Source organism: Cupressus sempervirens, chromosome 6 (assembly GCF_028749045.1).
Source record: "Cupressus sempervirens isolate cs-2001-9-10 chromosome 6, ASM2874904v1, whole genome shotgun sequence".
In the NCBI taxonomy this organism is placed as follows: domain Eukaryota; kingdom Viridiplantae; phylum Streptophyta; class Pinopsida; order Cupressales; family Cupressaceae; genus Cupressus; species Cupressus sempervirens.
The window spans coordinates 302,881,235-302,893,012 of record NC_143123.1 but is presented as its reverse complement, the minus strand read 5'-3'; positions in this window follow the sequence as shown (position 1 = coordinate 302,893,012).

The following is an 11,778-nucleotide window of genomic DNA, read 5'->3' as shown; positions in this document are numbered from 1 at the left end:
ATGTTTTCATGGTAAATTTTATTGAGACTATCAAGATGGCAAGGATGCCACTTGACTAGGCCACCACATTGAGCAAAAACTTGAGTGAACAATTATAGGTAGTCAAGAACAAGAAAAAGTTCTACATGACTTCATATTTGGTATATATATTAGCTGCAAGGGCAACAAACTATCTCAAATTATACAAGAGGGGCAACATGCAGGATCCCAATGCTTGGCCTTATATCATCTACCCTCAATTGGTGAAGAAGAAGCTCTTAAGATAGAGTAAAGAATACAAAATATTTGCTATCATCTGATTCATAGAGGGAGACTATGCAAAAATATTATTTGATGATGGAGTAGCACAAATAACAACTCTTGGGGCCTATTACATTCAGTTCAAAATATTCACATGTCTAAGGGTAGCTGGTGCCATTGTCAACCCAAAGAAGCTCCCTAGATACCCTAGTGATAAAATTGTCCTATTAGAGATTGCACGATAGATTGAGTCTACATATGATAGGGTTAGGAGATAATGAAGATTATGTTGGACATGGCCCCTAGTCATAGGACTATACCAAGTTAAGCAGAAGCAAGATATTCTGTCTTTTGAATGGGAATGAGATCAATATCCCCTAGAGTAATACAATTCTCCAAGGCCATGCTTCAATAATATCAGAAAGGTCCAAAGTCTAGTAGGGAGGGAATTTCAGCACGAAGAGGCTATTGAGGATCATTAGATATCGGGGACTATTGTAGGATGGCTTTGTATTTGGATGAAAAGGCTTTAAAGGTTCAGATTCTTGAGGAGATATTGAAGAATGATTTAGGGGAGTCATTGGACCCTCTATTCAACATAGATAAAATTGGGGAAAGGCCCATAATGAACATTGAGGTGGATAGGGAGGAGAATGATGATATTAATCATCAGGCAAGACATGAAATTAAGATGATGTAGGATTGGATCAAGAAACCATTTCAACTTGATCCAACACTTGGCACAATGGTTTTTCATGCACAAGCCCACCCAAACAAAGGTAGAGGAAAGAATGTTACTATTCCAAATTTTGTAGCCCAGTCACCAATAAGGCTAGAAATAGTATACCAACTTGATCGCCTAGTTGGATGCTATCACCCTCCAGAGAGGAAAGGAAAGGGAAAAAGAAAGAGGAGTTTTCCTCAAAGGGACAAGATAGGAGAGGGTGAAGTACATGCGCCTCCTCAATAGTAGGAAATAAATATATAAGGATCAAAAGATACTAGAGCTTCCCAAGTCTAGATAGATCCTCAATTGCCACCAGTTGTGCCCAACCAGACAACGGGTGAAATCCAACAAGTCTCTCCTCCTCCATAGACAAAACTAGCATCCCCTTCTACCTCCAAGAAACAAAAAAATATTAAGATCTACATGAAGAAAAGGAAAAGGGTGTGTAAAAGAATGGTTCCTCTCCCATTTTTCCTAGAACCTATTCCTAAGGGAGAAGAAGTAGAAGAGGGAGATGAGGAGGAGGATGTGCCCATACAAAGAAGGACCTAGCTATCTAGAGCCATAAAACAAGAAAGGAGGAGAAGTTCCACAATGACATAGCCATTCACCCCAGAGGAACCTTTGGAAGTAAATTCTTCAGAAGATGAAGTAAAATAATGGGTGGATGAGCAAGATGTGGAGGGTGATGATGTATTTAAAATGTCAGATTTTAACTTCATGCCTATAGGAATGAAGTTGGTTGGGGATAAGATCAGGGATACCCCAATAGGTGAACCCCAATAGGAGGACTAGATGTAGATGGCACCATAATCACAAGGTCCTAATCTTACTTCCTCATCCCCACTACAAGTCATGGTGGTGGATAAAGGCTCTATTACTCCTTTGCCTCCAAGTTTTGAAGAAGAATAGGTTCAAAAAGAGCCTTCACAAGAGGAGGAGCCATAGAAAATGACAACCAATGAAGTGTCAAAAGAGGGATAAATGGTTGAATATTCTCAACAAGCCTCCCAAGACATTGAGGTGCAAACTACAGGTTCCACAGAAATGGAGACCATAGAAGGAGAGCCTTCACAAAGAGAAAGGACTCTAGAAAGGAGGAAAGGAGGTAGCTAAGAGCACTCCATTATCCTTGAAAGGTGGGCCTTCAGTTGAACATATTCCAAGGTGGCTGAGGAAAGAAATGATGAGAAATAGGAAACCATAGTTCCATGCTAATGAGGAGGATATCATCGAATTGGCTGAGGTCTTGAATAAACTTGAGTCTCCATCACAGGAATTGAGAGCATTAGCATTTATCAACAACCCTCAGGATCAAGATTTGTTCACTCAATTGGCTATCCCTTCTGTAGATGCAGATGCATAAAGCTTAGGCCCACATGATTATCAAATTAGAGAGGTCATGCTCGAGAAGCCCACATTGGATATGGCCAAGTTGATGGTCACCATGGGAATAAAGGAAGTTTTTAAAAGCATGGACCAGGAAGGGCCCTAACTTAGAACACTTTGAAGGAAAAATGAAATCCTAAGAGGATATTTAGCCAAATTTTTTGCTCCCCTAGATCTCGATCACCTCCAAGAGACCCTAAATGCTATACTTAGAGAAGGGGGAGGGGTACATCTAGATCCATTTTTGAAAGCCTATCAATACTGGCAAGAAAGTTTTGAAGAATAGGGTGTCTTGATCATCCAAGGGAATATGAAGTTACTGCATGCTACCTAGGAGAATGTAAACAAGATGGTAGCAATTTTGAAGTAGGATTTTAGTATAATGGTTGAAGTACATGCCTAGAGCAAATATTTATAGGTTTTTTAACCTATAAAAGGCTAGAGGTATAGGATTTTAATAGATGTATATACAACATAAGAATTAGATTTAATTGATGATTGGATTGAGAAGATTGCAGATAGCAATAAAGTGATGGAGACATTACATGCGAAGATCCATCGGCTCAAGGACCAAGCTTGAGAGCAAATTTTGGAGGCAGAGAGGCATTATAGTGATGTGCGTTTAGAGATTTTTGAGGATGAGAAATAGGAGAACTTAATGCCCATGGAGGTAGTAGTGGAGAAATTGAGGAATATTTTTGAAGAAGCTTCTAATGATAAGGACATCTGGTAGGCTTTTAGAATAGAGGAAGCCTTATTAGAGTTGGATACCAAACTTGAGGATTTTGCTAAGACTCAAATTGAGGCAGACAACTATAGATAAAAGGTCAAAGACAAGTATGAGGCTTTAGATTTACTAGATGTAGCCAAGAGTTATTGATGTTATAGAAAAATTCAAGGGCAAACATCCAGACATAGCTTTGGGATGAAGGGCAACAAAACCCAGAAGCCAAAATTTCAATTTTGACACTCAGTAAAATTTTGAGATTTTGGACCCTTTGAGGTGTGTAGGTCTATAGGTCTATAGGTCTAATTTTCTAGAGGTGCACTAATAGTTAATTGCCATCTCCAAAAATAGAGCTTTCTATGCATCAAAAACACATTCTGATAGTAGTTTAACTTTGGCAGATGCCCAATGAGGGATCAACTTCCATTTTTAGCACTTCTAGACACTTCTACTTTGACTAAAGGCTTTCTTATTCTTTGTCCTCTCATAAATTTTTTGTTTTTGACATGTAGAGGCTCATGCATCCAATTAATGAATATAAAAATGGATGGAGTCCTACTAAGCACCAGTTAAATGGTTAGTTTGTATATAATTAGTTTATTTTATTAAATTAGAAGCATATTATTGCATGAAGATATCTCTCACTCTCAACACAAATTGAGGAGAAAATTTCTTATAAATACTCAATTGTAATATGTAATTCAGGCCACCATTATTTTGCAATAAAATTATGCTTTTGGTGCTCACATTTGGAGTGTAGTGATTCTTGCCTAAATGTGTTATTGTTTTGTGAATTTTTATTCATGGGATTGTGATTGAGCCAAAAGTTTATTTCTTTATTTCTGGTTGTGTGATCTCTTTAGTTCTAGTGTTTGCTATGGTTTTACAAATTCCTCTAACATATCTAGCTTGAGAAGAAATCATCAAATTGTACTTGCATAAATTTTCATCTTGCATGAGAACACTTTCCATGGCTTTGCAATTTGATGAAGAGTGAAATATCATACGATTACTAAGTTTCCCACTGATGATTGCATCAGTGGAATTGAGGGGGTCCTACTCCTCCTTTCATTGGTTACCCATTGATTTCTTTGAAATCTTAACTCGTAGACATGTTGTTTTTCATAACTTATGTCCATTAGGATTTTACTTTCATGTTATTTACTTTAAAGTTCTTGTTATTTTATTTACTAACCCCCTTGTTAATTTAGGAATTCATTTTAGTTGCATTGTTAGATTGCATTCATTTAAAAAAAAATTAAAATACAAAAATATAGTTCTTTTTTGTGTGTTTTATTTTGAAGCAGTGTGCAGATTCTTCATCTCATCCGAAATCAAATGAACCAAGAGAGGCCTCCTCATGAACAAATTTTTTTATCTTCAATTGAGTGGATTTTAGTAGGTCACAAGATCACCTAGAACCTTGGAGTTGATTCACAAGATCAGCTTTTCAAGAGAGAAGTTCACAAGGATTCTTGCCATTTAGCATCATGCATAATGACAACTCAACACTTTGGTTTCTATTCTTTGTGTTTGGTTCCATTTTGTTAACTCTTGTAGGGTAGTTTGGAGAGTTGGGTGTGCCATTTGGCCCTAGTTTTCACCCCCTTCCCTATGTCAGGTGGTATTAGAGCATGAGGTTCATCCTTGTGGCAATTAGATCATGTAGAACCTTGATTTGGATTTGGTTGAAGGGTAGTAGATCTATGGATTTGACTATAACTTGCAGAGGGTTACAATCTTGCTAGAACCTAATTTGTAAAGATGGTTTGTGGTAGAGAAAATGCTAATAATGCCATATTGGATTAGTTGAGACAAATTATAGCCAAATTTGATGTTGTGGAGACAACCCAGAGGAGAGGAGTGCATCTTGATGATGAAGTAGCACTACCAAACCATAATCCAGAACTTGAAGAAGATCAAGATGAGGAAAGATTGTTGTGAGTGTTGTCTATGGAAAATTCAAAGCCTATTATAGAAGTTGTTCCTTATGATGGAAAACTAGATACCAATGTTGTGTTATATTTGATCTTAGATATGGAGAAGTTCTTTGAGTATGAAAACACTCCTAATAATAGAAAGGTGAAGGTTGCAATTACTAGGTTGAAAGGTCATGCTTTGCTATGGTGGGAGCATTTGCAAACTAATAGAAAAAGGAGAGGAAAGGAGAAGATCAGAACTTGGCCAAAGATGGTGAATAAGGTAAAGAAAAAATTCCTTCCCGCTGATTCCCAAGTTATATTTTTGAGAAAGATGCAAAATTTGAAACAAAAGGACATGACTGTGAAATAGTATACTGACGAATTCTATAGATTGGACATTAGATCTGGACATATGGATGATGATGTTGAGAAAATTGCAAGGTACATTAATGGATTGAGATCTAGAATACAAGATGAAATAAGTTTTATGAAGTTGGAAAGTGTGGAAGAAGCATACCAATATGCCTTGAAAGCTGAGGAGATCTTAACAAAGAAGCATGAACAAAGACAAAGAGGTAGATGTGGTAGATTCTAGAGAGGCAGAGGTAGATCTTATGGTGAAAGTGGCAAATTTGATAATTTTGTGTAGGATAAAGGCAAATATGAATGGAAGAATGATGAAAAAGGAAAGACCAAATGGAAAAGTGATAATTCTTACTGAGGAGGTACTAATTCTTATTGAGGAAGAGGTGATTCTTATTCTAGAGGTGGATTTCATGGTAATTATTTTAGATGTGGTAAAGAGGGACATAGATCTTTTGAATGTAGATCCTATAAAAGTGGGCAAGGTAACAAAAATGCTGTTATTCAAGGAGATGATGAGGGTTCACCAAGTGGACCTGAAGCTGGAGAAAATCTGATGGTGAGAAGAATCTTATGTAATAAGGGAAGTGATGAGAAACCTATTTTAAGGAGAAGTCTTTTCAAGACAAGATATAAGATGGCTAGAAAATGTTGTAAAGTGATCATTGACAGTGGAAGTTCTACAAATTTGGTATTAGAAGAGCTAGTTACAAAGTTGTAGTTGTAGAGGATGAAACATCCCACACCCCATCATGTTTCATGGATCAATGATGAGCAAAAGATATTGGTAAGTGAGCAATGCCTTGTGAAGTTTAGAATTGGACATTACTTTGATGAAGTCTTCTGTGATATTATGCCTATGGATTGTTGTCATATTTTGTTGGGTAGATCCATGTAATATGATGGATATGCTATGCATGATGGAAGATTGAATCAATATACTCTTTGGATAAATGGGAAGAAATAAACATTGTTGCCTTTGATTGAAAGTCCAGATAAGGTCAGTTACACTACAATAAAAGTTTACATGGTTAATGGGAAACAATTTGAAAAGGAAGTGAAGAAGAATCAAGTCTATTTTTCCATAGTTCCTAGAGGACCGAGTGTTGGTATTGATGACCGAGTAGCAGAAGCTAGTATGACCAAGTGATAGTAGACGGTGATAACTAAGTACTAAAAGAAATTATAGAATTGCTGAATGAGTATAAGGATATTGTTGCCAAGGATATTCTTGATGGTTTACTTCTAGTGAGAAGAATAAGTCATTGTATGGATTTGATTCCTAGAGATAGTTTTCCAAATAAAGCATCATATAGATTGACACCTATAGAGAATGAAGAAATTAATAAACAAGTGCATGAGTTGTTGCTGAAAGGTTTGATTTGAGAAAGTTTGAGTCCATGTGTTGTACCTACTGTATTAACACCTAAAAAAAATGGAGAATGGAAAATGTGTACTAATTCCAGAGCTATTAACATGATAACAGTGAAATATAGGTTTTCTATGCTGAGAATGGATGACATAATGCATTGTTTGAGTGAAGAAAAGTATTTTAACAAGATTGATTTGAAGAGTGATTATCATTAGATCAAAATTAGAGAAGGTGATGAAGGGAAGACTACTTTCAAGACAAAAGATGGTTTGTATGAATGGTTGGTTATGCCTTTTGGTTTGACTAATGCACCTAATACTTTCATGAGGCTAATGAATGAAGTTCTAAAAAGATTCTTGGGTAAGTTTGTGATTGTTTATTTGGGTGATATTTTGATATTTAGTAAGACTAAGGAAGAACATCTTGAGCATATTAGACAAGTATTGCAGAGGTTGAAAGAGAAAAAGTTGTTGATTAATCTAAAAAAAGTGTTCTTTTATGCAAGAGGAGATTGTGTATTTGGGATTTGTTATTTATACTAATGGATTGAAGATGGATCCTGAGAGGTTAAAACAATTTTAGAGTGGCCTACACCTGAGAAGTTGGGTGAGGTAAGATCAATTCATGGTTTGGCTAGTTTTTATAGAAAGTTTATAAAGAATTTTAGTTCTGTTTGTAATGCTATGACTGAAACAACCAGGGGAGATAAAATTCAAGTGGACACATGGAGCTGATAAGAGTTTTGAGAATTTGAAACAAAAGGTTGTTGAATTACCTGTATTGGCTTTGCCTAATTTCAATAAAGTATTTCAAATTGAATGTGATGCAAGTGGTAATGCAATAGGAGCTATATTAAGTCAAGAAGGTAAACTTGTTTCTTTTGTTAGTGAAAAGTTGAATGATTCTAAAAGGAAATATTCTATGTATGATCAAGAATTTTATGCTATTATTCAAGCATTGAAGAAGTGGAGACACTATCTGATTCCTAAGGACTTTGTGTTGTATACTGATCATAAAGATTTACAACACTTGGGAAATCAACATAAATTAAATTAGAGACATGTGAAGTGGGTTGACTACTTGCAAAGTTTCACATTTGTTATTGGGCATAAGAGTGGCGTTACCAACACAGTTGCTAATGCATTGAGTAGAAGACATTCTTTGTTGACTGAAATGAAAGTTGAAGTTCTTGGTTTTGATGAAATGAAAGAGTTGTATGATGCTGATCCTAATTTTTATAAGGCATGAAGAGAGTGTAGAGCAATAAATTTGATAGATCACATAAGTAGGTATGATGAGTATTCCATTTAAGAAGGTATGTTGTGCAAAGGCATTTAGTTGTGTATTCCTAGAAGTTCTATGAGGTTGAATCTAATTACAGAAAAGCATAGTGGTGGATTCGCTGGACATTTTACAATTGATAAGACATGGAGTGTGCTGAAAGAGAAGTATTATTGGCCAAAAATGTATAAGGATGTTCAATTTTTTTAAAAAAGTTATGGAGTTTGTCAAATTGCAAAAGAAATAAGTCAAAATACTGGGTTGTATACAAATATTATTGTTCCTAAGAAACCTTGATGTGCCTTTAGTATGGATTTTGTTCTTGGATTACCTAAAACAGTGAAGGGGTATGATTCCATATTCATTGTAGTGGATAGATTTTCTAAATAACTCATTTCATACCATGTAAGAAGACATCATATGCTGAGCATGTTGCTGAATTTTTCTTTAAAGAGATTGTGAGATTGCATAGATTACTAAGAAGTATTATTTTTGATAGAGATAGTAAGTTTGTTGGTTATTTTTGGAAGACTTTGTGGTAGAAGATGGGTACTGAGTTTAATTTTAGTTCTACATTCTATCCATAGACAAATGGAAATACTGAGGTTGTGAATAGAAGCTTGGGTAATTTGTTGAGATGTTTAGTTGGAGATAAGCCAAGTAATTGGGAAATCATATTGGCACAAGTTGAATTTTCATATAATAATAATGTTGGTGTAAATAATTATTCACTATTTACACTTACTTAAGTTTACTTAGGTTAATGCATTATTTTAATATTTGTTTATTAGTCAACTAGGAGTATGCATACTCTTGTGAGTTGTCATGTTGACAAAACATAAGTTCACACCTCATTTATGTGTCTAAAACATAGGAGTTAGCACATTATTTGAGCACATGGTGTCTACAAAACCTCCACACGTAGGACACCTTATCATGCTTATCCTATCATTGTTGCATGTACATTCATGCACAATGGAAGACATGTGCTTAGTTGTCAAGCTTATCTCTTGGCACCTTCTAGAGATATTCTAGATGCATCTTAGAGGACTTTATATAAAAAAACTCCTAGTGTGTACACTCATATTAACATAGTGATGTATCAGGATATGCTATGATATATTGATCATACTCTTTTTGGCCTATAGTTGTGCTTATGTTTGAGTTCTTTGATCCTGGGTGAATTTTTCCTAAGACAAATTCTTACAAATTCTATGAATAGGAGTACAATGAAGACACCTTTTGAGATTTTTATTGGAATGAAGCCTAGAGGTGTATCAGATTTGAGAGATGTTGCTGGTGAAGAAAAGAGAAGCATTGCAAGAGAAGAATTTTTTGATTTAATGGAGTCTTTACATAAGGAAGTGAATTTGAGGTTGGAACAAAGTAATCAAAAGTATAAAGAGAATGCTGATAATTCTTGAAGACATCATGATTTTGAAGTTGGTGATGAGGTGATGGTTCACTTGAAGAAAGGAAGATTTCCTATTGGAACATATAGTAAGTTGAAGATGAAGAAATTTGGACCTTGTAAGATCTTGAAGAAGTTTGACAATGGAACTACTTATAAAGTTGAGTTACCTGATGACATGGATATATCTCCTATATTCAATATTGCTGATTTGTATAAGTATCATGAGTCAGATGATGAAGTTGTTGTATTATATGATTATCTTAAGAAGAATATTGAAGAAGTTGAATAGATATTGGATCAAGGAGTTGGCAAGAGCACAAGAGGAGAAGATTACTTATGAATATTTGGTGAACTGGAAGAACAGACCTATTGAAGATGCTTCATGGATTTCTCAACTTGAGTTGGATTTAGCTCAAGTTGTGACATCTCAATGATTGAGGAGAACCATTTCTTCCAACCCTGGTTGTCTGATGTAGGAACATCCTAGGTTTCCTTGTAATCCTGCACTATTTGTTCATTTTGCTAGTTGCTGCCTAGTTCCAGTAACTGCCAAGTGCTAGTTGCTACCAAGTTCTAGTTATTGTCAAGTGTTAGTTGATGCTGAGTTCTAATTATTACTAAGTTCTAGTTTCCAATTGTTACCAAGTTCCAGTTGCTACCAAGTTCTAGTTGCTTCTAAGTGCTAGTTGCTACCGAGTTCTAGTTGTGTTGAGTTACCTAGTGTATGCCGAGTGATTCTTCTTGTGCCAAGTTTTCTAGTGTATGCTAAGTGATTCTTCTTGTGCTGAGTTACCCAGTGTATGTCAAGTGATTCTTCTTGTGCCAGGTTTCCTAGTGTATGCTGAGTGATTCTTCATGTGTTGAGTTTTCCTATTTATGTCGAGTGTCAACATTTGGATGTGATTTCTGCACAGGTCTTTTCTTGGGATGTTTTTAGATTGTTGTTAGGTCAGCCTTTCTCTTATGTAATATTTTAGATTGATCTATAAGCCATTTTGGCAAGTGTATATAGAGTTTTTAGGCTTAGAGTTAGGCAAGTTTTTTTTGGGTAGAGGATTGTAGAGTAGAACTAGAAAGTGCAAATTTGCTGTTGGATCTTTGAATATGACTATATTTGTATTTGGCCGTAACCTAGAAGGCCTTATAGTTGGGCATGTATGAAGATATTTTGATGAAAAAATAAAAGTATTTCACTCTTCTTCATCCTTTTGTTGCTGTTCTTTGTGTTTGCTTCCATAGTGTTAACTCTTGTAGGGTGGTTTGGAGAGCTGGGTGTGCCATTTGGGCCTAGTTTTCACCCCCTTCCCTATGTCATAGTTTGTTTAAGTTGTCTTAAGGTTGGACATGTTATTAAGAACTACAAGACCTAAGCATGAGCACCAAACAATGAAAGAAACAAATGTAATGGAAAAGTTGAGATGAACAAAACATGGAAAGCGATAGTAGAATTAGGACACAGTGGATAAAGAAAAGATGAGATCACCCAATCCTATGCTCAAGTGATCACACCACATCCAACTAAGAAAAAAGGTATGTGAGGGACTGCATGCTTAAATGTTATATCATACATCAATTCCTAATAAGAAAAGTAATTAAAATCCATATCAACATGAAGCAAGATGCACTAGGAAAAATTTGAGAGAAGTATTGGGCAATGGAATAAGTTACACTATCAAATGCCAAGCATCAATGATACAATTTGTATTGACCAAGAATTGCAATATAGACCAAGCACTTACAACAACCAAGCTGATGTATTGGCCAAACAAAATGTTATTGACCAAGTGAGGTAATAGTGACTGAGTATTTGAATGGAAAGAAGTGTGAACACAACTTGTGAAGGACGAGATAGTTCTTATGCACCCTACCAAAGTACAAACACATTTATTGTAGACCTAAATGAATAGATTGAAGGTATATATTGAATCTTGGCATTCATTTTCTTTTTACCAAGTGAATGTCTATGTAGGAGAGATTCAAAGGTGATCAGGGCAAATTTAGTGACAAAACGAGTGAACCACTATGTGCCATTGGCAATTTGGAAGAATTTAACAAGTAAACTTTTTAGTGCCAAGATAAGTTATTTTAAAGGTTTTTAAAACAAATTTGTTCAAAAACCTAGTTCAAAAATGACATCTGTATCTATGACTACTAAAGAAATATTGAAGGAGAGCAATGCAAAGATTGTGAGGAACAATCCGTGTCCTTCATTGAATTTCAAGGATTACCCAAACATTGCATTTACTAGTGATGAATTTGGCACCATGTCATCAATTCCATCAAGGATATTAACAATACAGGATGTACGATCATGTTTTATGTGTAGAGTTGGAGAAACTAGAG